At 46.7% G+C, this 27918-nt stretch overlaps 1 long non-coding RNA gene across 5 annotated transcripts; it reads left to right on the top strand.

Annotated features, from left to right (window-relative positions):
- LOC149126136 (uncharacterized) lies at nt 1-26063 on the top strand. Of its 5 annotated transcripts, XR_016235462.1 has the most exons (5): nt 1-745; nt 12271-12472; nt 24197-24275; nt 25011-25134; nt 25443-26063. It is a non-coding gene; the product is annotated as an uncharacterized LOC149126136 (long non-coding RNA). The 5 variants fall into 5 exon arrangements; XR_016235464.1 differs by lacking the exon at nt 25011-25134 and having other exon boundaries at nt 25811-26063; XR_016235461.1 differs by lacking the exon at nt 25011-25134 and having other exon boundaries at nt 4-745.
- The last annotated feature ends 1855 nt before the right edge of the window (nt 26064-27918 follow it).

A 27918-nucleotide genomic window follows, 5' to 3' on the forward strand; every position in this document is an offset into this window, starting at 1 on the left:
CTGTACACCCTCCCAGATATAATCCGATTTATTTTTATTTATTTGAAAGTCAGAGTTACACAGAGAGAGGAGAGGCAGAGAGAAACAGAGAGAGAGGTCTTCCATTCCACGGTTCACTCCCAATTGGCCGCATAGCTCTGGCCTCCCATGCGGGTGTAGGGGACCAAGGACTTAGGGCCATCTTCTACTGCTATCCCAGGCCATAGCAGAGAGCTGGATCATAAGTGATGATCACTTATGATCATAAGTGGAGCAGCCGGGACTCGAACCGGAGCCTATATAGGATGCCAGCGCTTCAGGCCAGGGCGTTAACCCGCTGCGCCACAGCCCTCTGGCCCTCTGAGAGGGCTCACCGGTAAGCTAAGCCGCAGTTAACAAGAGCAACAAACGTCGTAGCGGCAGAGAGGTCCAGGTGTATAGCTGGTACCCATGGGTTCTGTTCTGAGCTCCACCGCCGACTGACAAGCTGAGCAGGAGTGAGGGCAGAAAGTCGTCCCGCAGCGCCCACCGAGTCCCAGTAGGGCCCCGATTGCCTCCCTTGGGTGCTGCAGCCTCCCGCCGCGGGTTAACCTGCTCGGCTTCCGGCTCCCACAGCCTGCCGTCCCTTCCGAGAGCGCGTCGCTGGGCCACTAGGGGGCACCATCCACCTTCTTAGTCACGCTTGTGCTACGCTGACCTGGAGCCGGTCTCGCAGCGGTGATGCGACAGGGAGAGTGGCTGGTGTTAGGACATTCTCGGTTTGGTGGTAAGTTCTGCCCCCAAATCCCGACTCAGGTTTTTATCAGTCAGTACTTGTTAACCCGGACCTCTGTAATGAAAACTGGGGCGGGATGGCGGGTGGAGGAGAGATCCTCCTGGCCATCACGCTCCAACACCTGACTTCCTGCCAGGGCCACGCTAAGTGCTTCGCACATGTCACCTCCTGACATCTCGGGGCAACACCGAGGGGCGTGGGCATGCACGAGCGCTCATTTGTAATAGCTGGAAATCGGGCTCTGAGTAGAAAGTACGCTGGGTACTGTGAAATCAGTGTTCTCCAAAGGGGCTGTAGGTGAAGCAGGCAGCAGGTCTTACTGGTTCTCCACCTTATCAGATACAGAACTCCCTTTCTGCACTATGTATCTGGCGTCCAATGAAATGTCGTAGGAGGCCTGGGACCTGGACTGAGCACTGGTCCTGGCCTCAACAGGCCAATCAATACAGAGTTTAATTCCAGCAGTGGCTTTGGGTGCTGCAGCCGCCGGCTAAGCTGTACCCAATTGCCTGGTTGATGGAACACGCTTTGTAGCTAGTTAAGTTGTCTTCTGTGTCCCACCTCTGCTTTTCTACAAGTGCTGTCTGATCATGGAGCTGCTTGGAGCTGTCAGAGCCTGGGAACTGCCTGATTCACAAATCATGTTTTGTTTTCCTTTTCTTCATTCAAGTAATTACTTGACATAAGTGGCCTAAAGAATTTTCCCTCTTTTAGAAATATTTTATTAAGAAAATTTTTATTTAGCTAGTTTAAAGTCAGAGGGGGAGAGAGGGAGTTCCATTTGCTGGTTCACTCCCTAAATGCAGCTGCCAGGGCTGGGTCAAGTCAAAGCCAGGAATCTAGGACTCAACCTGGGTTTTCCATGCACTTGAGCCATCGCCGGCTGCTTCTTGGGGTGCCCATTGATAAGGAGCTGGGATGAGAAGCAGAGCTGGATTTGAAAATAGGCACTCAAATGAAAGATGCAGGTGTTGCAAGCAGTGTCTTAATCGCTATGCCAAACACCTACCCTCCCTCCTAATGTTTGTAGTACCCCCTATATTATCGTGAAGTGAAGTCCACAGGTAGTACATCCCTATGCTCTGTATTCACCTATGCTTGAGTGTAATACAAAGGAGACACAGAAAGAAGTTCACCATAGCCGACTGAGTTAGGAGATGGGCTTTCTTATCTAGACCAGAAGACAAAAAAGCGCCGGCAGTAGTTTCAAAAGTGTCCACCAGAGGGCAGCATACCTCTTCTGCAAACAGGAGGCTGGCTGCCTTCTCTCTGTAATCACCAAACTCCTGGGGTTCCCTGAGTGGTGAGAGAGGTGGGTTGGGGAGTGAGAGGGAAGTCACAGAGCATAGGGCTGACCTTCAAGTTAGTGGGACAGATTCTAGTCACATGCACCTGCCACAAGTGGAGTCACATGCTTTAAAGTTTTAGTTTTGTTATGGATCATTTGCTGACAAAGTGGTTATAAAACAACGTGTTTGATTTTCATTGAAATTTTTTTAAATTTTATTTATTTGAAAGACAGAATTGCAGAGAGAGGTAGAGACAGAGAGAAAGGTCTTCCATCCGCTGGTTCACTCCCCAGATGGCTGCAACGGCTGGAGCTGTGCCGATCTGAAGCCAGGAGCTTCTTCTCTGTCTCCCACATGGGTACAGGGGCCCAAGAACTTGGGCCATCTTCTACTGCTATCCCAGGCCACAGCAGAGAGCTGGATCGGAAGAGGAGCAGCCGGGACTAGAACCAGCACCCATATGGGATGCCGGTGCTTCAGGCCAGGGCGTTAACGCACTGTGCCACAGTGTCGGCCCCTGAAATTTAAAAAAAAAATTTTTTTAATTACTCCATTACTGGCAATGAGTATGCAATCAATATTTTTCTTTACATTGACTCAGTTTTTCTTTATTTTTAAAAAGATTTATTTATGTATTTGAAAGAGTTACACAGAAAGGAGAGGGAGAGAGAGGTCTTCCATCTGATGGTTCACCCCTCAATTGGCTGCAATGGCCGGAGCTGCGCCAATCTGAAGCCAGGAGCTAAGACCTTCTTCCAGGTCTCCCACACAAGTGCAAGGACCCAAGGACTTGGGCCATCTTCTACTGCTTTCCCAGGCCATAGCAGAGAGCTGGATCAGAAATGGAGCAGCTGGGTCTTGAACCAGTGCCCATATGGGATGCTGGTGCTTCAGGCCAGGGCATTAACCCGCTGCACCCCAGCACCGGCCCTCTTTTTTTTTTTTTAAGATTTATTTGAAAGGCAGAGTTACAGAGAGGGAAGGGGAGAGAGAGAGAGAGAGAGAGAGAGAGAGAGAAAGGTCTTCCATCTGCTGGTTTACTCCCCAAGGGCCAGAAGTGGGCCAAGCACGTGGGTGTAGCAGGCAGTGGCTTTACTGGCTATGTAGCAATGCTGGCCCCAAGTGTGACATTAAAGTTAAGCGCCCTACAACCCTTTCCCATACAGCATGGACAAACTGTCTCCCTCTGTGGAGACGCTGGGATGGCGATGGCCTCCTCTGGTTGGAGTCCAGGGACTGCGGGCTAGCTGTGTGTTCTCCGTGCACAAACCCTGTCTGAGCCTGGCTGCCCATCGGCTGCAACGTGATGATCCCTAAGTGTCTTCTGGATCTAATAGTCTGAGGCTCTTGGAAGCCCAGACGCTCACTGGTAGGGGACGTAGGACTTGGGAAGACCCTGTGTTGGGCTGTGCTGAGAATCTCTAAACCTGCAGATCCTCATGAACCCCCGTGGACACCCTCTTCTCCTGGGGAGCACCTGACGCTTTAAGAGCAGCTAAGGCCGGTGCCGCGGCTCAATAGGCTAATCCTCCACCTTGCGGCGCCGGCACACCGGGTTCTAGTTCCGGTTGGGGCACCGGATTCTGTCCTGGTTGCCCCTCTTCCAGGCCAGCTCTCTGCTGTGGCCAGGGAGTGCAGTGGAGGATGGCCCAAGTCCTTGGGCACTGCACCCGCATGGGAGACCAGGAAAAGCACCTGGCTCCTGGCTTCGGATCAGCAGGGTGTGCCGGCTGCAGCGCGCCGGCTGTGGCGGCCATTGGAGGGTGAACCAACGGCAAAAGGAAGACCTTTCTCCCTGTCTCACTCTCTCACTGTCCACTCTGCCTGTCAAAAAAAAAAAAAAAAAAAAAAAGAGCAGCTAAGAACTTGGACCCTGAAGTCTAAGAGACCTGGGCTGGAATCTCTGTCTCCTTCTAGTTTTGTGACTTGAAGCAGATCATTGAGCTTTGCTGGTCCCAGTTTCCCTGTATATATAACAGGAACAGTAGCGGTATTTATCCTGGGGTGAAGATTACATGGGAATAGCATGCTGAATTCTTACCACGGGGCCTGGCCTGCATGTTAGCAGTTATTTTTGTAGTGGTAGTAACTCCAGAGAGATTTTTTTTTTTAAACGTAACTGGGGAGATTCTGAGACAGCGGAGTTCCTAGGTCCTCACAGAAGCCAACAATTTGAGAATCTCGGCCGGAGAGCGCGCACGGAGGTCTCCGTGGGGCTCCACCTGCAGCAGCTCAGGGCACGCACCTGGCCCACAGCAAGGGGCCCGGGACTGGTCCAGCGACGCCACCCCGGTCCTGGCTCCTTGGCCATGCCTTTGTCCGCAGGAAAGCTACAGAAACCATGGATAAACCCAGACCAGATGAGAGACGGTCTAGATGTACCGGCGCTCATTAACGGAGATCTTTGGTTCCATTTGTGAAATACAGAGTCAGTCCTGGTGGCAACAACCAGAAAGCTATAGGGGAAAAGCTGTTGAAAGAGAGAGAACAAGCAACAGCTCCTCGCCCAACCAGTTCTTCAGCAGAGTGTAAGTGAGGACCCTGACGGAGACCGTGAGGATGGAGAAGACCCTAAAATAGAGCCGGAGCTCAAGGAGGGTGAACCGCGCAAGGGCGAAGACTCCAGGAACACTCCGGCAAGGAAGCTTCGAGCGCCGTCAGAGCAGTTTGCAAGCTGGACTCCCTGAGACCCCGATGGACAAGGGGGTCTTTATTAAGAGGCAGAGCCCTGCAGGCATGAACTCAGGAATCTACAGGAGTTCAAGAACTCTGAGGAAAAGGGTGGGGACTTGCAAACGTTTTCAGGTGGGTGGTGCGGTGATTTCAGAGTACCGCCCGTGCCAGTCCAGGGTGGCGGCCAGCGAGGACACCCTAGGAAGTGCCTTTCGGCCGCTGGACACGGGATCTTCTTCAGAAATTCCCCGGTCCTGGGGAGTGGGAGTTGTGAAAGTCTGGCACGTTGCAAATTTCCCTGTTTGTTCCCTATTTGTGAGCAGATTTCATGCTGATTATCTCCCATCTAGTTCTGCATTGTAGAATGTTTGCAGCCAATTTATACAGATTTGATTGATTGTACAAGAATCTTCAGTTAGGATATTTTTCGCTGAAGTAATTGAAGAAAGGTAAGGCTTCCTGGGTCAAGGTGCTGAACGTGTTAGTTCCTAGGCTGTATAGCATACATTTTTATTGAAGGAAAGTTTGAAAAGAAGAAAAGAAAAGCTGGGTTACCATGGCAGCAGACCATTGGAGACACTGTCTGGTAGCCCTCAGTGTTTTTAAAGTGATGAGATGACATGAATGTCACAGGTGCTCAAGGGAGGGATCTTAAACATGTTTCAGTCTTTGTGTGGAAGTACTCGTGGGGCGACTTGTGGTTTTCAGCCCACAGCTTCCTGAGTCTCTGCCCGGCTTCCACATGCAGGTGCCTTCATGTGTGTGGGGGGCACAGGGGAGAGTTGGGGGGCAGTAAAGGGGTGCCATTGACTCCGGCAGACTTTGAGCTGCTCTGTCACCAAGCCAGGCTGTTCTGGCCCGGGGGGCAGTGGAAACCTGTGTTTGGAAAAGCAGCGATGCTCATACTGGGAGACTCCTGGTGAGAGCTTTGTTGCCAGGTTGGGGATGCACCTGGCCAGGCAGGCGCTCCTGGTGAAGGCACCTCACTGGGATGCACACCTGGGTGCTCCCTCACGCTTACAAGGTTCTGTCGTTGGAGCTGTGCACCGGGGTCTTCATCCTCACTCGGTCACTAATAGCGCACTGACTTCAGGGAAGATGTTGAATGTCTCTGGTCCTTCTTGAATTGTAAAATGAAAGATTAAGTCATACTGGTGATTTTTTTTTCTTTCTTATTTTGTTTTAGATTCCATAAGGGTTTTAAAATAATTTGTTTTGATGCATTTTATTTGAAAGACAGAGAAGAGAGAGGTGGATCTTGTATTTGGCGGCTTACTCTCCGTATGTCTGCCACAGTCTCTTGGAACTGCCTTTGTCTTCTGTATGGGTGGCAGGGATGTAGTATTTAGGCCATCGCTCACTACATCCCAGGATGTTGCATCAGGAGTGGAGTGACCTGGACTTGAACTAGACTCTGATGCCAGATGCAGCGTCCCATGCAGCGACTTAAGCTACTGAGCCAAATGCCTGTCCCCCTCCCCCAGGGTTTTATATCTATATTTTGGATTAACATGTAATAACAGTACATCTTCATGAGATACAGTGTGATATTTTAAGACATTTATACAGCATGTACTGATGGAATCACAGCAGTTAGCATTTCTGTGTCCTTATTTCTTTTTGTTTGGCGTCTTCCAACTCCTCTCTCCTAGTTCTTCAGAAAGTATGTAAGGGATGATCATGACTCGCCATCACCCCAGGGTGCTGGGAACATCGGATCTTATTCTTCTGGCTGTGTTTGGTGCCCCTGACACACCCACCCTTTATCACTCCCCAACTCTAGTTATTACAAATAGGTGGTCAGATCAACAGTCTCTCCTTCCTCCTCCTCCCCTTCCCCTTCTTCCTCTCCTCCCCCCTTCTTCACACCCACATATCCACTGGTGGTTTTAATTAAAAGACGTGAGAATGTGTATGGTGGTAGATCTCACAGACTTTTGACAAGCTGATGAGAGTTATATAGATCCTCTCTCCAGAAAAATGTAGTCCCCAAAACATGTTTTTAAAGATTCATTTATTTTTATTTGAAAGGTAGAGTTACAGAGAGGCAGAGAGAGAGTAACAGAGAGAGAGAGAGAGATCGTCTATTGGCTGATTCACTCCCCAAATGGCTGCAGTGGCCAGAGCTGCACTGATAGGAAGCCAGGAGCCAGGAGCTTTTCCCGGGTCTCCCACACTGGTGCAAGAGCCCAAGGGCTTGGGCCATCTGCTTTCCCAGGCCATAGCAGAGAGAGCTGGATCGGAAGTGGTGAACCCAGGACTTAAAGGAGGCAGCTGTACCTGCTGTGCCACAGTGCCGACCTCCCCCCACAACATTTTTGTAACAATTTTATAGGGGTGATGCTGTGGCATAGCAGGTAAAGCCGCTGCCTGCAGTGCCGTCATCCCGTATGGTCACTGGTTAGAGTCCCGGCAAGACGCAGCTCCTTGAACTAGTTAGGGCTCTTCTATATGGAGAGTAAGGAGACCCTTTGGAGTCTTGTTTTTAAAGATTTATTTTCATTTATTTGAAAGGCAGAGTGACAGAGGGAGAAAAAGAGAGAAAGAGATCTTCGGTTTGCTGGTTCACTCCCCAAATGCAGCAAAAACCCAAGCTGGGTCAGACTAGGGCCTGGAACTCCATCTGGGTCTCCCACATGGATAGCAAGGCCCCAGCTCCCTGGGCCATCTTCCTCTGCTTTCCCAGGTGCATTAGCTGGACCAGAAGTGGAGCATTCTTGGCTTGAACCAGTGCTACGATATGGGATGCTGGCACTGGCAGCCGTGCCCCTACCCGCTGTGCCTCAGCGCCTGCTCCTGTTCTGTGGAGTTCTTGCCCTGGCGCCCTCAGCAGAGCAGGTGTACTGACAGTGTTTGGTGGTTCCGAGGAGTGGTGGGAACATGGCACAGAGGCACCAGGGAGGGAGTGGTGACCACGGAGGTCCGGTGTCAGCCAGAGCAGCAGTCAGTGGCGAGGACACAGTGCAGTCTGTCCTGGGTGCCGCTGTCAGCAAAGCCCCAGCTGCATGGAGGATTTTTTTTTCCATGTTTTGTTGCTGTTGCCATCGCCATTAAGACAAATTCACGTGGGCCTCGTTTCATTGCTTGTGCCCATCGCAGTGGTTGCACCTGGGTCACGTTGTCACCTCTCCCAGCTGCGAGAGCCACGGAGAGAGCAGGTGCTGGATATTTGCACCTTCTGTACCTGGGGTGCTGTCTGCTTCCCACCAAGTCTCCGGTGTTGGGGGACCCCCCCAAGCCATCAGTGGCAGCCTGCAGCATCCACAAGCTTTTTGCAGGGACAGAAGCCAGCTTGAGGTCTTCTACAAGGAAGATTCTGGGGGTGGGTGTTACGGCGCTTTGGGTTAGGCCGCTGCCGGAGATGCCTGCGTCTCATGTTGGAGTGCCTGGGAGGGAGTCCCGCCTCTGCCCCCAGTCCAGCTTCCTGTGGGTGTGCACCCGGGCAGGAGTGGATGATGGCTTAAGTGCTTGAGTCCTTGCCACTCATGGAGGGGGCCTGGATGGAGTTCCTGCTCCTGACTTTGGCCTGGCCCAGCTCTGGCTGTTGTAGGCATTTGGGGAAGCCAACTGGTGGATAGAAGATTCTCTCACCCAGACCAAGTGGGATTTATCCCTGGTATGCAGGGATGGTTTAATGTGCGCAAAACAATCAATGTGATACACCACATTAACAGACTGCAGAAGAAAAACCATATGATTATCTCAATAGATGCTGAGAAAGCATTTGATAAAATACAACACCCTTTCATGATGAAAACTCTAAGCAAACTGGGCATGGAAGGAACATTCCTCAATACAATCAAAGCAATCTATGAAAAACCCACGGCCAACATCCTATTGAATGGGGAAAAGTTGGAAACATTTCCACTGAGATCTGGTACCAGACAGGGATGTCCACTCTCACCACTGCTATTCAATATAGTTCTGGAGGTTCTAGCCAGAGCTATTAGGCAAGAAAAAGAAATTAAAGGGATACAAATTGGGAAGGAAGAACTCAAACTATCCCTCTTTGCAGATGACATGATTCTTTATTTAGGGGACCCAAAGAACTCTACTAAGAGACTATTGGAACTCATAGAAGATTTTGGCAAAGTAGCAGGGTATAAAATCAATGCACAAAAATCAACAGCCTTTGTATACACAGACAATGCCATGGCTGAGGAAGAACTTCTAAGATCAATCCCATTCACAATAGCTACAAAAACAATCAAATACCTTGGAATAAACTTAACCAAGGATGTTAAAGATCTCTACGATGAAAATTACAAAACCTTAAAGAAAGAAATAGAAGAGGATACCAAGAAATGGAAAAATCTGCCATGCTCATGGATTGGAAGAATCAATATCATCAAAATGTCCATTCTCCCAAAAGCAATTTATAGATTCAATGCAATACCAATCAAGATACCGAAGACCTTCTTCTCAGATCTGGAAAAAATGGTGCTGAAATTTATATGGAGGCACAAGAGACCTCGAATAGCTAAAGCAATCTTGTACAACAAAAACAAAGCCGGAGGCATCACAATACCAGATTTCAGGACATACTACAGGGCAGTTGTAATCAAAACAGCATGGTACTGGTACAGAAACAGATGGATAGACCAATGGAACAGAATTGAAATACCAGAAATCAACCCAAACATCTACAGCCAACTTATATTTGATCAAGGATCTAAAACTAATTCCTGGAGCAAGGACAGTCTATTCAATAAATGGTGCTGGGAAAATTGGATTTCCACGTGCAGAATCATGAAGCAAGACCCCTACCTTACACCTTACACAAAAATCCACTCAACATGGATTAAAGACCTAAATCTACGACCTGACACCATCAAGTTACTAGAGAACATTGGAGAAACCCTTCAAGATATTGGCACAGGCAAAGAATTTCTAGAAAAGACCCGGGAGGCACAGGCAGTCAAAGCCAAAATCAACTATTGGGATTGTATCAAATTGAGAAGTTTCTGTACTGCAAAAGAAACAGTCAGGAGAGTGAAGAGACAACCGACAGAATGGGAAAAAATATTTGCAAACTATGCAACAGATAAAGGGTTAATAACCAGAATCTACAAAGAGATCAAGAAACTCCACAAAAACAAAACCAACAACCCAATTAAGAGATGGGCCAAGGACCTCAATAGACATTTTTCAAAAGAGGAAATCCAAATGGCCAATAGGCACATGAAAAAATGTTCAAGGTCATTAGCAATCAGGGAAATGCAAATCAAAACCACAATGAGGTTTCACCTCACCCCGGTTAGAATGGCTCACATGCAGAAATCTACCAACAACAGATGCTGGTGAGGATGTGGGGAAAAAGGGACACTAACCCACTGTTGGTGGGAATGCAAACTGGTCAAGCCACTATGGAAGTCAGTCTGGAGATTCCTCAGAAACCTGAAGATAACCCTACCATTCGACCCAGCCATCCCACTCCTTGGAATTTACCCAAAGGAATTTAAATTGGCAAACAAAAAAGCGGTCTGCACCCTAATGTTTATTGCAGCTCAATTCACAATAGCTAAGACCTGGAACCAACCTAAATGCCTATCAACGGTAGACTGGATAAAGAAATTATGGGATATGTACTCTTTAGAATACTATACCGCAGTAAGAAACAACGAAATCCAGTCATTTGCAACAAAATGGAGGAATCTGGAACACATCATGCTGAGTGAAATAAGCCAGTCCCAAAGGGACAAATACCATATGTTCTCCCTGATCGGTGACAACTGACTGAACACCAAAAAGGAAACCTCCTGAAGTGAAATGGACACTATGGGAAACAGTGACTTGATCAGCATAGCCCTGACTGTTAATGAACAACTTAATAAATTATCCCTCTTAGTAGTTTTTTTGTCTGTTCTACTTAATATGACTGGTTTAATTCTGTAATTAATACACAGTTATTCTTAAGTGTTGAAAATGAACTGAAATGTGATCCCTGTTAAACATAAGAGTGGGAATAAGAGAGGGAAGAGATGTATAATTTGGGACATGCTCAAGCTGACTTGCCCCAAATGGTAGAGTTAGAAACATACCAGGGGATTCCAATTCAATCCCATCAAGGTGGCATGTACCAATGCCATCTCACTATTCCAAGTGATCAATTGCAGTTCACAATTGATCATAATGAAAGGACTAAGAGTCAAAGGGAGCACATAAACAAGTCTAGTACCTGCTAACACTAACCGATAGAATAAATAAAGGGGAGAGTGATCCAACATGGGAAGTGAGATACTCAGCAGACTCATAGAATGGCAGATGTCCTAAACAGCACTCTGGCCTCAGAATCAGCCCTAAAGGCATTCGGATCTGGCTGAAAAGCCCATGAGAGTATTTCAGGCATGGAAAGCCCAGACACTCTGGCAAAAAGATCTCTGTGAGTGAGATCCCAGTGGAAAGAACAGGTCTTCAAAGAAGGAGATACCTTTCTCTGAAGGGAGGAGAGAACCTCCACTTTGACTATGACCTTGTCTAAACAAGATAAGAATCGGAGAACTCAGAGGGCTTCCATAGCCTTGGAAACTCATGACTGGAGCATAGGGAGACTACTGATGCCATAGACAGGAGTGTCAATTGGTAAAGTCAACAACAGGAGTCACTGTGCACTTACTCCTCATGTAGGATCTCTATCCTTAATGTGCTGTACAGTGAGATTTAATGCTATAACGAGTACTCAAACAATATATTTCACTTTGTGTTTCTATGGGGGTGCAAACTGTTGAAATCTTTACTTAATGTATACTAAACTGATCCTCTGTAAAAAAAAAAAAAAAAGAAATTATCAACTCCCAACTTGACTCTCACTGGGATTAAACATGACAATAGGTCTGATCTGATTTCATCATCATTTAAAAAAAATCATCTATTATTTTTCACTTTATGTTTCTGTGTGAGAGCAAACTGTTGAAATCCTTACTTAATGTATACTAAGCTGATCTTCTGTATATTAAGAAAATCGAAAATGAATCTTGATGTGAATGGAAGGGGAGAGGGAGTGGGAAAGGGGAGGGTTGTGGGTGGGAGGGACGGTATGTGGGGGAAGCCATTGTAATCCATAAATCGTACTTTGGAAATTTATATTCATTAAATAAAAGTTAAAAAAAAAAGATTCTCTCTCTCTCTCTCTCTCTCTCTTGCTTTGCTTTTCAAATGAGTAAATAGCAGCTCAACAAAATCCCAGTAGTGTTTCTACAAAAAAATGTAATGAGAAAGAAAAAATTTGTATCAAGGAAGACTCTTATGGGTATAGGGTGTCGTGAAACCCGAGGTCAGGCCCTGGAAAGGCCTTGGAAGTCCAAGACCCCAGCCTCCACCTCTTGTCTCTACTTCTGCACATTCTTCTGCATTCTGACCTTTGATTTCCTCAGTCCAGGAGGAGGGAGCAAGTGGCAAAAATAAGGTCTTTGGGGGCTCCCTCCGCGCGGCTCAGAAGGCACCCTCAGAAAGATGCGTGAGGAGCACTCTTGGGAACACCGTTCATGCCTTCATTCTGGCCTCCCGGGGTGGCTTCTGACGGTTTCATGCTGTTTTCTCCCCCACCCCCATCAGCTGGAACAGCCCTCCTCTCGTCTCTCTGATACTGCGACCGGCTGCTCACGTGTTCCTGGGGTGTTAGGCCTTCCTCATTTTACGGATGGAGACGCTGGGTCTGAGAAATTGACTTAGTCAAGCCTCTGACTGTCCCATGAATTAGTGGGTGCACAGAGAGCACCAAGAAGCGTGGGCAGCTTGCAGCAAGCTCTCAGCAGAGGTGAGCTATGTCTTTTGGGATTTATCTTAATCCTCAGCATATTTCTTTCCTCTTTTTCTCTCTTGGCTCTCTTCCCCTCTTACTTAGTCTTTCCAAAAACATGTACTGCAGCCTTTGTGTGCCTGGTACCACTCTAAAAGCTGAGAATGTCAGATCCAGGTCCTTGCAAATGCACCTGGGAAAGCAGTGGAAGATGGCCCAAGCGCCACGGCCCCTGTTCCCCATGTGGGAGACCCAGATGGAGTGCCAGACTCTTGACTTTGTCCTGGCCCAGCACTGGCTGTTGTGGCCGTTTGCAGAGTGAATCAGTGTGTGGAAGATCTCTCTCTTTAGGTAATGCTGCCTTTCTAATAAGTAAATATGACTTTTCAAAAAATTAGAAAACTGAAGCTTGAGAGGCAGCAGTGATGGCTCCAGTAGTTGGATTCCTGCCACCCACAGGCGAGACCTGTCCTAGCTCCTCAGTGGCCATTGTGGGCATTTGGAGAGTGAAGAGGAATGGAAGAGGGTGGAAGCATTCTCTCTCCCCCGCCACCCCAAGCTGGGACACGATGGGTGTGGGGCAGAGTGATGGAAGAGGAGGATGCAGGCTACACTGACTTTGTCATGTCCCCGTGAGGGGAAGGGAAACCATGAGCAGGAGATCATCATGATCTGATTTAAAGATTGTTTTTATTGAACTCTAATGAGGGCCATTCGACCACCAAATCAGACTGAGCAATGACAACCCTACTGGCCACGCGAAGGCCAGGGCTGAGGAAGGGTTACACATTACAGAGGCATGGCAGAGAAATGCACTGTGCCATTGTGGAGTGAATCCTGGCCTGGCCAATAAGCTGGCATAAAGATTATTACCCCTGGGGCAGCTGATGACATTCTAAAACAGACTGTTTTTCTTTTTTTTAAATTTTTTTAAAAGATTTTCTTTATTTATTTGAGAGGTAGAGTTACAGACACTGAGAGGGAGAGACAGAGAAAAAGGTTTTTTTCCGTTGGTTCACTCCCCAAATGGCCGCAATGGCTGGAGGTGCGCTGATCTGAAGCCAGGAGCTTCTTCCTGGTCTTCCAAGAGGGTGCAGGAGCCCAAGGACTTGGGCCATCCACCACTGCTTTCCCAGGCCACAGCAGAGAGCTGGACTGGAAGAGGAGCAGCCGGGACTAGAACTGGCGCCTATATGGGATGCCAGCGCCAAAGGCGGAGGATTCACCTACTGCACCATGGCACTGGCCCCCAAACAGACTGTTTTTCAAAGAGGATTGCTAAAAATAAAATTTCCCAGAGCCAGTGCTGTGGCATAGCAGGTAAAGCCGTAACCTGTGACACCAGCATTCCATATGGGTGACAGCTTGTGTCCTGGCTCTTCCCCTTCTGATCCAGCTCCCTGCTAATGTGCCTGGGAAGATCAGATGGGATGCCGGCATTGCAGACAGCAGCTTTACCGCTATGCCACAGCGTCGGCCCATTCCCCATTTCTTAACTGGATTATTTTTACTGCTGTGGAGTTTTTGAGTTCTTTATATATTCTGGATAATAATTCTTTTTCACATGATTGATTTGCAAATATTTTCTCCCATTCTGTCAGTTGTATCTTTACTCTGTGCATTCAGAAGCTTCTCAGTTTGATATAATCTAATATGCCTTGTTTTGCTTTGGTGGTCTGTGGACTTTCTGAAGTCCCCTTGTTCATCTTTAACTTAGCACAGGCTACTTCCATGTAGTACTTCCATCATTTCAAATACACTGGAAGACATTTGCAGCATTATTGCTTTCATTTCTCCCCTCCTGACCTTTGTGTTATTATTGTGTTATATTTTTACTATTTGTATATTGAAAACCCTCATACATTACCATTATTTTTGTTTGAACAGCTAATTATCTTTTAAAGAGATTTAAACAATAAGAAAGCTATTCCTTTAAAAATATACAAGTATTCATCATTCCTTTGTGTAGACCTGCATTTCCATTGGGTATCTTTGTTCCTTCTGTCTGAAGAACTTCCATTAACTTTCTTTGTGCTCTGGGGCTATTGGTCTATTGGTGATTCTTTTGTATGTCTGGGAAAGTTTTTACCATAGAACTTAAGGTTCACAGTATATTTTTTCTTTCAGTAATTTCAGTAGAATCTGCTATCAGTCTTATTCTTATTTCTCTGTACTTAATTTTTTAAAAAAATTTATTTAAGGTATACAAACTTCATGTATTTTGTAAAGACAAGTTTAGGAACATAATGATCCCATACTACCTTCCCTCCTGCCTATACTCCCACCCTTCTTCTTCCTCCCTCTCCTATTCCCATCCTTATTTTTTTTTTACAAAGACTTATTTTCAATTGACTCTATACTCGTAAGATTAACCCTACACTAAGTAAAGAGTTCAACAAATAGTATGAAGAAAAATGCTTCCCCTATCCTCATTAGCAGTGACTTTGAATGATTAGATTATGATTTGTCTTGGTGATGTTTTCTTCATGTTTCTTGTGTGTTTTTTTTATTTCTTCTTAGAGTTAGACAGTGAGAGAGAGACAGAGAGAAAGGTCTTCCTTCCGTTGGTTCACCCCCAAAATGGCCGCTATGGCTGGCGCGCTGCACTGATCCAAAGCCAGGAGCCAGGCGCTTCCTCCCGGTCTCCCATGCAGGTGCAGGGCCCAAGCACCTGGGCCATCCTCCACTGCCTTCCTGGGCCACAGCAGAGAGCTGGACTGGAAGAGGAGGAACCGGGACAGAACTGGCGCCCCGACTGGGACTAGAACCTGGAGTGCTGGCGCCATAGGCGGAGGATTAGCCTTGTGAGCCACGGCACTGGCCTCTTCTGTTGGGGGTTTGCTGAACTTATTGGATTTCTGGGATTTTATTTTTCGTCAAACTTCAAAATTTGTTCACTTATTATTTCTTCAGGTTTTTCATCTTTCTGTCTAGACTTCTTCCTTTGGGGAATTTAATTACAGGCATACTAGGCCTCTTGACATTGTCCCATAGCTCAAACATGCTCTGTTCATTTTTTACAGCCTTTTACTTTCTGTATTCCCATTTTGCCTAGTGTTATTGCTCTATCTTTGGTTTTAGTAAATTTCCTTCCACAATTTCTAATCTTCTAATCCCATGTAATATTTTTTTCTTTTTGATCTTACAGTCTTTAAGAAATCTGTGTGTTTTAAAAATCTTTTATGACTGTACTTAACATCTGAATATATAATCTAGTTATAATGGCTGTCTCAATGCTTTTGTCTGCTAATTCTTATGTCTGTGTCAGTTCTGGGCCAGTGTCATTGAAATGGCTTTTCTCCTCCTGGTGGATTCTGTTTTCCTGCTTTTGTGAATACCTGAATGTATTTTTTTTACTGGATTCCAGATGTTGTGAACTTTAACTTTATGGGTTCTGGATGGTTTTGTTTTCCTGACTTTCAGCATTATTATATTATTACAACTTCACTCTGGAATGCAGTTAAGTTACTTGGAAACAGCTTATTTCTTCCAAATCTTTTAAGATTTGTCAAGCAGGATCTGAGCAGCATCTAGTCTAGGGCTAATTATTTCCCTCTACTAAGACAAGATCCTTCTCTTAGTCTATCCACTGTTCCAGGAATTTGAGGTTTTCCCGTCTGTTTGGAGGGAGCAGGCCCTATGTGTGGCCCAGAGGGCATGCCAGGACCTCTTCCCCTATTCCTTTCAGGTACTTCTTTCCTACCTGTGGGGTAGATTTAAAACAAACAAACAAACAAACAAAAAAAAACAACTCGTGTGTGCAATGAGTTTTTCATATTCTCCAGAATACTCGAAGGAGACACTTTGCATGGCTCTGGGTTCTCTGTGCAGCTTCTTCACTCTGGCACTCTCTCCTGTGAGCTCACACCATTGTGGACTTGATGGACTCTCAGCTCTGTCTTGTCAAGTCAGTGGCTTTGCTGGGCTCTGCCTTGCCCAGCCCCCCCCCCCCCATCACCTTGAAAATGTTTCATGTGTTGTTTGGTTTTTCAGTTGTTTCAAATAAAGGTGAATTCAGTTCCTGTTACTCCATCTTGGCCATACAGACCATCCTTTGCAGACTTGATGTTATTTAAAATAACAACTTTTACAAATACTTCTAGTTGTCTTGTGTAAGGTGAAACAGAGGCAGGTGACCAGTGGGCCAGGGAGAGAAAATGGCTACTTGGAAGTGAATGATGATGGTGGAGTCAGGAAAAAGTGGATGCATTGAGTATTTGTTTTGGAAATTATCTCAGTCAACCTGGGCCGCTATAACAAAATGCAGTAGCTGGGACAGCTTAAACAATAGAAAATATTTTCCCACAGTTCTGGAGCTCTGTGAAGTGCAGGATCAAGGTTCTGGGTGCTTCACGGTGAGGATCTCTTCCTGGTTTGCAGATGGCTGCTTCTTGCTGTGTCCTCACTGGTGGAGAAAGAGCTTTCTCACACTTTTATTAAGGCACCATTCCTACCATGAGGGGTGGGACAGAGTGGGTTTGAGGGGAATCAAAATTTCATACCCACTTTGCTATTTGCCTTCATCAGCCTAAATAACTCAGAGAGTGGCTCCCCCTAAAAATGAGTTTAATCAGTAATAGCAGGGCATTGAAATGTGGGATATACTTGCCATGGCAACCACGGGAACATTTGAAGAGGTTGAGGCAAGGGGAAGCTTTTAAAGGTAAAAGCAGGGGCTGGCGCCATAGCTCACTAGGGTAATCCTCCACCTGCGGTGCTGGTACTCCGGGTTCTAGTCCCGGTCAGGGCGCTGGGTTGCTAGACCTGGTTGCCCCTCTACCAGTCCAGCTCTCTGCTGTGGCCCGGGAAGGCAGTGGAGGATGGCCCAGGTGTTTGGGCCCTGCTCCCGCATGGGAGACCTGGAGGAAGCGCCTGGCTCCTGGCTTCGGATTGATGCAGTGCACCGGCCATAGTGGCCAACTGGGGAGTGAATCAACGGAAGGAAGACCTTTCTCTCTGTCTCTCTCTCACTGTCTAACTCTGCCTGTCAAAAAAAAAAAAAAAATGCAGGATACACGTAAGTTTGTTTTGAAACAAAAAGAATGTGGGTTAGAAGGGCATGTTCCCAGAACTGCATCAGTTCATCCATGGAGACAGTGTGCCAGGTAAGTGTTCTTGTGTGTGTCTGACTGCTCTCCTGGTCACTCATGTAGTAAGCTGCAGTTTGGAAAGTCCTTGGAAAAAGTACGTGTTACAGGCATATCCACGGAACAGCCTTTCAGAGGGTCTGTGACAGTTCTTGTCTCAGGCCTGTGTGTATGAAGGCCCTCCCTTCTTAGCCTCCTGATTGTGTTTTGTTTGGGTTTGACATGAGTGACTCCATCTTGATGCTGACAACATCCACATCTCTTAGGATTTACACTCAACTCTTCACTTCACAGTACTCAACAGCAGTGGTGTTTCAAAGCTAAATGGCCTCATCCTAGTCAATATTTCCGTTCTGGGAAGTTGGATGTTCATAAAGTCTTGATGAACTGCTCAGCCACTTTATGCCTTGTGCACTCAAATGCATGACAGGGTCTGTCACTGTGGAATGAAACCACTGGTCCATGGGGAACACATCTGCCTCCAGGTTACGTACAGACTTTCCAAGTTTCTGCTTTTCAAAGACCAGGTTTACAATTGGGTAAAATCTCCCTTTCATCTCCAGTTGTCAGAGGTCAGTGTTGTTTGTGGGAAGGAAATGCATATTAGCTGCTGAGATAGGCTTTGTTGTGGGCCTTTATTAAGGAAACTATAGGAGACAGGGTGGCTCATGGCTCACTTGGCCTGGTTGCTCCTCTTGCAGTCCAGCTCTCTGCTGTGGCCCAGGAAGGCAGTGGAGGATGGCCCAAGTGCTTGGATCCCTGCACCCGCATGGGAGACCAGGAGGAGACACCTGGCTCCTGGCTTTGGATCAGTACAAGCGCCAGCTATAGTGGCCATTTGGGGAGTGAGCCAATGGAGGGAAGACCTTTCTCTCTGTCTTTCTCTCTCACTGTCTAACTTTATCTGTCAAATAAGTAAAAAAATTATATATACAAAAAAGGTGCATCTTTCTGTCAGAAGAGATCTTGATCCTCAGCCATTCGTGTCAGATCAGGCCCTTGACCCCAAAGCAGCCACCATGTGTGTCTATAGCAGTCTATGTTGGGGTCTGGTATCTGAAGATGGGCTGTGTCGTTGGAGGCACAAAATTTTGATCTGAGAAAGAGAGAGCTGAGGTTGTACAGTGTCCTGGTGCACCATTGAAAGTTGTGCTTTCTTGTGCTCACAGGAGTCACCTGAGGTGCATACTTAACTCAGTTCCCCGACCTCAGCCCCAGAAGCATAGATTTCATTGTTCTGTGAGGCTTGGGTGCTGGAACAGTATTTATTTATTTTTAAATTTTTATTTATTTACTTGAGAGGCAGAGAGAGACAGACAGAAAGACCTCCTGTCTGTTTAGTTCACTCCCCAAATGCCCATAACACCCGAAGTTGGGCCAGGCTGAAGCTGGAAGCCAGGAACACAATCCAGGTATCCCACGTGGGTGGCAGGAACCCAGCTACTTGAACCTTCACCTTCGGCCTCCCAGGGTTCACATTAGCAGGAAACTGGGATCAGAAGCAAAGCCAGACTCAAACCCAGGCACTCTGATATGGGACGTGGGCTCTTAACTGCTAGGCTAAATGCCTGCCCCTCATATATATAGAATTTTCAACCAGTTTTCCAGTGCTTCTCATGCAACTGATCCAGGACCACACCTTTTTTAAAAAATCTTATTTATTTTACTTGAAAAGCAGTTAGAGAGAGAGAGAGAGAGAGAGAATCTTTCATCTGCTGGTTCACTCTTCAAATGTCTGCAGCCACTGAGGCTGGGCCAAGTCAAAGCCAGGAGCTTCATCCAGGTTTCCCTAGTGGGTGGCTGGGGCTCTAAAATGTGGGCCATCTTCCACTGCTTTCCCAGGTGCTTTAGCAGGGAGCTGGATTGGAAGTAGAGCAGCCAGGAGTTGAACCGACAACCCTATAGGATGCCAGCATTACAGATGGCGGCTTAACCCACTGTGCCACAACATCAGTGTCCCAGCATCACATTTTTGGCCATTAAAAAATTAATTTTGCTTCCTGTAATCTTGTTTCTTAATGTATGAAATATTTTCAAATTTAAAAAAGTTGCAGGAACTTCTGTATATTTTGTAACTAGGTTTACCAGTTGTAAATGTATTTTTTTAAAAAGTTTTGTTTATTTTGAAAGGAGGAAAGACAGAAAGTGATTTCCTATCTACTGGTTCTCCTCTAGGTCTCCCTTGTGGCCAAGGACTTGGGCCATCTTCTGCTGCTTTCCCAGGCACATTAGCAGGGAGCTGGACTAGAAGTGGAGCAGCCAGGCCTTGAACTGGTGTGCATAGGGGATGCTGGCATTGCAGGCTGCAGCTTACCCCACTGAGCCATAGCACTGGCCCTGTAGCTGCAAATAGCATGTCATATTTGCCTCTCTCTTCTTCTCTCCCTCCCTACACCCAAACGCATCTATGCACAGATAAGCACACCATTTTTTTCCTTCACTATTTGAGAGTAGTTTGCATACATTATCTTATGCCCATGTATCCCTAAGTCCTTTAGTACATATTTCCCAAGAATAAGGCTATTCTCTTACAGAAGATACAGTGACCAAATTCAGGAAATGTGACATTGATGAGTTATTCTTCAGTCTGGTCTCATCAGATCTCCTGGTCATGGCCTTTACACAGCCCCAGGTCCTATCTAATGTCAATAATCAATAATCTACTTCATTGTCATGTCTCTTTAAGGTCCCAAGGAGCAAGTTTTGAGAAACACTAATTAAAGCCGGCTTGTAGGGGTAGGACAGAGACTCAAACTCCTTGAAAACAGCTGCATCACAGGCCTGGCAGAGACCCAAGGGCATGGACCTCTTGCCTGTGGCCTGGTGAGGAGGAGGGCTTTGGATGAGGGTGGGCATCTGCAGACCTCAGGGTGTCTCTAGGCCTCTGGATTCCCTCTGCAGGCTGGGGTGCCCCTTCCTGCCCTGCCCTGTTATCCCATGGTATGTTTTCCCTATCCCTGTGGCTTGAGGATAATAAATGTTTTATGTAACTAGAAGTGGGAAAGGAAAGAGACAATTAATGGCGGGGAAGAGGGGGTGCGGTGAGCAGTAGTACACAGTAAGCTGAGCTTTCTGCTTTTCAAAGCCCACAAGTTCCTAGGTGACCTTAGGCAAGTTATATAATATTTTCCTTTTTTTTTTTAAACATTTATTTTACTTATTTGAAAGGCAGAGTTAGAGAAAGAGACAGAGAGATAGAGAGATCTTCCATCGGTTGGTTCACTCCCCCAGTGGCTGTAATGGCAGGGGCAGAACCAGGAGATTCATTGGGTCTTCATAGGTTGGCAGAGGCCCAAGAACTTAGCCATTCCCTTTTGCTTTCCCAGGTGAATTAGCAGGGAACTGGATTGGAATTGGAGCAATGGGGACTCAAACTGCTGCCCAAATGGAATGCAGGCATTGCAGGTGGTGGCTTAACCTATTAAACCACAACTCTGGCCCCTAGTTACATAATATTGTCAGTATCAGAGTTAACTTCAAGGAGTAAGCTTTGGTGCAGTAGTTAAGATGCTTCTTGGGTGCCCACATCCCTTATCAGGGTGCCAGGGTTTGAGTCTTAGCTCTGCTTCTAATTCCAGCTTCCCATTAATGAGTACCCTGGGAGGCAGCACATGAGGGCCTGAGTACTGGAGTCTCTGCCATCCTCATGGGAGTCACAGACTGAATTCTGGGATGGCAGCTTCAGCCTGGCCCAGCCCTGGAGTGATCAGCAGATGGAAGATCTCTCTTTTTGTCTCTGTACCTTTCAAATAAATAAAAAAAATTTAAAATCAATGAGATGATGGTCATAAGGGCTTAGGGCTGTGATTATTGTCAAGTGAAGAGAGGGGAGAAGTATTCAGACAAGGAGGCACGTCTCTGTCCTTAGGAATGCCCCACCTCATCACAATAGGATAGCCACCTTCTTGTGGATGTTGGCACAAGGATTTTTGGTTTGTTTGTCTGGTGTTGTGGTGCAGCAGGTTAGCCACCACCTGCAAAGCTGGCATCCAATGTGTGTGCTGGTTCAAATCCTAGCTGCTCCACTTCTGATCCAGCTTTCTGCTAATGTGCCTGGAAAAGCATCAGAAGATGGCTCAAGTGCTTGGCCCCTGCACCCAGGTGGGAGACCTGGATGGAGCTCCTGGCTCTTGGCTTCGGCCTTGCCCAGCTCCTCCCGTTGTGACCATCTGGGGAGTGAACCAGTGGATGGAAGATCTCTGTCTCTGTAACTCTGCCTTCAAATAAGTAAATAAACTTAAAAAAGAGTGAAAGGAGGAACTTGCTACACATGACATGGGTTGAAAAACATTCCCTGTTTAGAAATCTGACACAAAAGCAATGTCATCATTTTCAAATTAAAACTTGACTCTGCCTCATTGGGCTGACTCTGGTTTCTTTCTCTCTCTCTCTCTCCCCCTACCCCCTCCCTCCCTCTCTTTCTCTCTCTCTCTCTCTTTCTTTCTTTCTCTTCCTCCTCCTTCTTCTTTTTTAAAGATTTATTTATTTGAAAGGCAGAGTTACACAGAGGCAGAGAGAGAGAGAGAGAGAGAGAGAGAGAGAGAGAGATCTTCCATCCATTGGTTCACTCCCCAAATGGCTGCAGTGGCCGGAGCTTGGCTGATCTGAGGCCAGGAGCCTGGAGCTTCTTCCAGGTCTCACACGTGGGTACAGGGGCCCAGGGACTTGGCCATCTTCCACTGTTTTCCCAGGCCACAGCAGAGAGCTGGGTGGGAAGTGGAGCAGCCGTGACACGAACTGGTGCCTATGTGAGATGCCAGCACTGCAGGTGGCAGCTTTACCCGCTATGTCACAGCCTTACTTGCTATGCCGCACTGGCTCTGGTTTCTGCACAGACTCTGGGGCAGCTCCCAGGCTTCTCTTCCAGGAGAAAATCCTTCCAAGTGTGCAGACTGGAGCCGTAGGGTCAGGAGTCATGACTTCCTGAAGCTGGCACTGAGCATTGCCCTGACAGGGACTCACGTGGGTGAAGCCCAGCTCCTTACATCATCGTTAGGCTCCCAGTTATGCAGCCTCCATTGCACACTCCCCACCTCCATTCTCCGTCCAGTCACGTCACACCTCTGGTCTCCCCAGTAGATTTTAAGATCCGTGACAGCAAGGTCTGTGTTTTCTTCATTGGTCTACTGCTGGCTCACAGCACAACAGTTGAGTCTCCATAGGAACTCAGTTAAAATGTATTGAATGACTTAAAGAGAGGCTTGTTCAGGCCTTTGAACTGGATGAAAATTCAAACAAAAGGAGAGGGGCAAGCATTTGGTGCAGCAATCAAGATGCCACTTGCAACTGCTGCATCCCACATCAGAGTTCCTAGTTTTGAGTCCTGCTCTGCCCCCTGTTACAGCTTTCTGCTAATGTGTATCTTGGGAGGCAGCAGGTGATGGTGATGGCTTAAGTAATTGAGTCCCCGCCAAATATGTGGGAGACCTGGACTGAGTTCCTGGCTCCCAAGCATTTGGAGAGTGAAACGGTGGCTGGGAGGTCTCTCTGCCTGTTTCTTCCTCTTTCTCTGTCTTCCAAATGAAAGATAAATAAAAATAAAAAATGTAAAAGGGTAAATTGCACTTAGCAATGTTGTACACACCCATGCGTGTTCCTGTATCTGGCTCTTTTGTGGTTCATTTTCTGTTGCCATAACAAAGCCTTGCACGCTGGGGAAATTTGGGCTTCTGGTTTTGGAGGCTGGGAAGCCCAGGGGTGTGTCCCCAGCATCTGGCTGGCTTCTGGTAAGAGCATTGTGCTGTGTCGTAACAGGGCAGAAGGGCAGAGAAGGAAGTAAACACATGGACAGGAAAGACAGGACGCCAGGGCCAGCCTCGTTTTATAGCAAGGTGCTCTCATGGTAACTCATCTCATCTTTCAAGAACCAGAACCCACTCAGTTCCTTAAGAGTGAACTGAGTCATGGTAGAACAGCAGAAAAGATTCCACTTCCCGCCCCACCCCTATTCATTTCAACACGTGTTAGAGAGGGGACAGATCCTATTCCAGCCATAGTACCCTCTGTCTGCTCTGGAAACCTCAGACGTAGGCACCAACTAGAGGGCTGGAGTTTATCTTCAACTTCTTCCTCAGGCTCCCAGCTAACCCTCCAGCCTAGCTAGTCCACATCCTAGGGTCATTCGGATTCCATCTCCTCAACTCCGTTCTCACAGTCATTACCTCCTTACTTCCTTGTTGACTCAAGAAATCCCATCGTTCCTCAAGCTTCACTTTGTTCTGGAGGCTTCTCTGATCCACTGCTACTCACTCTGGGTTTTTGGCTCTTCCTTAGGCATATGCAACGCTACATTCTCTGAATTTGCGTTGCTTCTTCAGCAAGAGTTTCCATCTTCCCTTCTTTCTCCAGCCTCTGCTTATTGAAGTCCTAACTTCCTTTCAAGGTCTAGCTCAAATTCCTCTCTAAGCTGCTGCTGCTGCTTCTTTTTTAGAGATTTATTTATTTATTTGAAAGAGTAATGGAGAGAGGAGGAGAGAGAGAGAGAAAGAAAGAGAGAGTGAAAGAGCAAGAGTGCTTTGAATAGCTGATTCACTCCCAAAATGGTTGGAGTGGCTGGGGCTGGTCCAGGCAATAGCCAGGAGCCAGGAGTTTATTCTGGGTCTCCCATGTGGGTGCAAGGTCCAAGGATTTGGACCATCTTTTGCTGCTTTCCCAGGTGCATTAGCCGGGAGCTGGATTGGGAATGGAGCAGCCAGGACTTGGACCAGTGCCCATGCGGGATGCCGGCATCACAGGTAACCCACTATGCCACAGCACCAGCTTCCTCTTCTAAGTTTCTTAAGAATAAGGATATCCCTTACTTCCTGAATTGATTTTGTGGCTGAGGTGAGATGGTGTGTTTGGAGATGGAGGGATGGTGGGTTATAAAATACTAAGTGGCTCCTGATTGTGAGAGTTCATATAGAGCAGGTTCCCTGTCCTGGCATCGGCCCACACTTGTGAACACACATGTAGCTTATGATGCTAACTGCTGTGATCTCCTAAACGGAGGAGCCAGGTCCCAGGCATCTCTGCAAGGCTGGTGCGTGCAGCATATCATGTTATGCATAATAAATGCAGCATCAGTCTTTTAAATAAATAAATGTTTTCTGGTTAGTATTGATAGAATAAGACCTTTCATTATTGTCTGTCATTAATATCAATAACAAGACAATATGTAAGTGTGTACTTTTTGCTTATCTAGATAAAAAAATTCAAGAGTACAAGAGTGCATAGAATGAAAATCAAGTTTCATTCCCTTTTGCTCAGGTTGCCTGTCTGAGCCCCAGAGGCAGCTGCTGGGAGCAGTTTCTTGTTTATCCTTCTGGGAGAATTCCATGTATAAATCAGCATGTGTGAATATATATTTCTTAGCGAAAACCCAAATGGGAAGTTAGTATACATTGCTCTGCTTCTTGCTTTTTTCATTTAGAAGTGAGTTCTGGAGAATGTTTGATTTTCCACACACAGAGCTATCACTTTCACTTTAGGCCTAGCCTAGTATACTATAGATGTGCTTGTGATTGTTGGTGGACATTGACATTATTTCTGCTGCTTTGATCTCACAAACCATGGTGTAATGAATATCCTTGAACCTGCTTCGTGGACCTTGTGGTGAGTGATCTGTCACCCTTGTGGGGAAATGTGTACTCCTCTGGGTAGTCTGGCCAGCTGCTACTTCTAAAAAATGGATAGCAGAGGTTTTCAGGAATTCTTTAGAACATAGGTTTGAAGGGAGGAGGCCAGAACCCAGAGGGTCAGTTGAGGGTTGGATTATGGCACTCCCATAAGTGAAAATGATAAACTCAGTTTAAAGAAATCCAAAAAAGTTCAGGTGATCGCCCCAGAGACCACTTTGGTGTTTTTGTGGAAGAACCTGCTGCTTTAAAAACATCCCTTTGTTGGTGTCTCTTCTTTCATAGGTCCCTCTGCAAGGAATGATGCAGCGTGGTGAATAATGGTTCCCAGGCCCTGGGATGGGCAGCATCAGAGGGGGATTAACCCCTAATTCTCAGCTATTATCCCAGCTGCCAACTCTACAGTTGAGAGAACTAAAACCCAGAGAGGGGTCAGGCCACTGGCAGAAACTGGTTGATACATCTCAGTGCAGGTTTCCCAAATCTCAGGCTGGTGGCCTTTTAAAGTCAGTAAAATTCAATCAATCACCTATAAATAAAAATGGAACTTCATGGGGCTGGTGCTGTGGCATAGCGGTTAAAGCCACCGTCTGCAGTGCCAGCATCCCATATGGGTGCCGGTTCGAGTCCCTGCTGCTCCACTTCTGATCCAGCTCTCTGCCATGGCCTGGGAAAGCAGTGGAGGATGGCCCAAAGTCCTTGGATCCCTGCACCCACGTGAGAGGCCTGGAAGAAGCTCCTGGCTCCTGGCTTCGGATTGGCACAGCTCTGGCCATTGCAGCCAATTGGGGAGTGGAGTGAACCAGTGGATGGAAGACTCCCCCCCCCCCCCCGCCCCCGGTAGGCTTCTCCTTCTCTCTCTGTATAACTCTGACTTTCAAGTAAATAAATAAATCTTTAAAAAAATGCAAGTTCAGTTCTTCATTTTTATTTCACACATGCAAAAGGGTGACATCAACAGACACTTAAGCCTGCACTGGGTCCATGACAGGTTAAACGTTAGCTGTTCCCTGCGTTAGATGGATGCGTCACTGCTGATGAAACCATGATTTACTACGTTCTGAGAGGAGATATGCAGAGCCACAGCAAATGGGCCTGAGGAACTGATATGTACTGACACTCACTGCCTGCCGCTCAGACACGCTGGTAGCCACATGGGTGGCTTGAAGCATCACCATCAGCTGCTTCCTAGATGATGTTTCAGACCTGACCCTGTGTTCTCGGCAAAGCTACAGGAACTGCCAGTCACTGCACTGATCAAGGTACTAACTGAGCTGGCAACCGTTCCTGTTGAAAGAATCTTGTAAGTCAGAACTTGGCAGAGGAGATGACAGCCTTAGTGGCTGATAGGAGCCCTCGGGGACAGTGAAGCTAATGAGAATGCCTTGATCTTACATGATCTTACATTGCTGTTTATTTTCTCTCATTCTGTCCTAAGCACAGCGTGTTGTGGTACTTAAGGGTAAGTGGCAGAACATGGAGTATCTGGATTCCGACCTGGGCTCCATGACACATTAAGTTGTGACAGTCTTCCCCATTATCTGAGGAGCAGTTCAAGGCCCAAAACAGCAGCTGGTACCAGCCCTATCTATACTATGTTTTTTTCTTTATATATTTACCTATGATAAAGTTTATTCTATATTAAGGACTGTAGGAGATGAACAATGACAATAAAATTGAACAGTTATAACAGTCATGATTAAATCAACCATAACAAGAAAATGTAGCAGTTATACCAAGCATCACTGCTCTTGTGCTTTGTGGACATTATTAAGTAGAAGGAGGGTTACTCGAATGCAAGGACTGTAGTACTGGGATAATTGATCTGACAGTTGACTACTGAGTGATTTATGGGCAGGTGGTGAATATGGCATGGGTACACTGGACTGAGATGACTCACATCCCATGTGGTGAGATTTCATCAGACTACTCCGAATAGTGCACAATTTAAAACTTGGTATTTTGTGAAGTTTGTTGGAGAGAGAGAGAGAGAGAGAGAGAGAGAGAGAATTTCCCATCTGCCAATTCACTTCCCAAATGCCTGCCATGGTCCAGGTCTCCCATGTGAGTGGCAGCAACTCAGCCATGTGAGCCATCATCACCTGCTGCCTCCCAGGGTGTGCATTAGCAGGAAGCTGGAATTGGAGCCGTGCTGGGACTCAAAGCCAGACACTCCAGGATGGGATGTGGGTACCCTAACCAGCAGCCTAACCACTGTGCCGAATGCCTGCCCCTGGAATTTTCCATTTAATGTTTTAGAAATGTTCTTGAGTATGGGTAACTGGAACCATGGACAGCAAACCACAGATAAAAGGAGACTATTGTACTTCAATCTCAGAGTGTCACTAGCTTGCATTAATCTTGTAATTCTCTTGATGCTATCATGCACATGAAAATAAAGCTGTGAATTTTGGACTCTCATAATTTAGTAGTGATTTTCTAGGATTTTACTTGCTTTGAAAAGGCTATTGAATTTATGTTAATATGCCGTAGTTATATCACAACCCTTCGCCGGGAGCACATTTCAGTTGTTTCTAGTGTCTTTGTGTATGCACCTCTGCATGCCACTTCTGACAGTGCTATAATGAACATCTTTATTCATAACTATTGGTCTTTTAAGCTGATTTCAAGCAGTCCATCTCAGCTGTTTTGGGGATCCTTTGGGGTTGGGGATGGGTAACTTTCTCATTTGTGAAGCACCATGGTGGGCCAAAAAAAGGGCTAGGTTTGAGTTAGCCCTGCCATGAGCCAGTTCACTGTG

Source organism: Oryctolagus cuniculus, chromosome 6 (assembly GCF_051225735.1).
Source record: "Oryctolagus cuniculus isolate XC-2025 breed Fujian yellow rabbit chromosome 6, ASM5122573v1, whole genome shotgun sequence".
NCBI lineage: Eukaryota > Metazoa > Chordata > Mammalia > Lagomorpha > Leporidae > Oryctolagus > Oryctolagus cuniculus.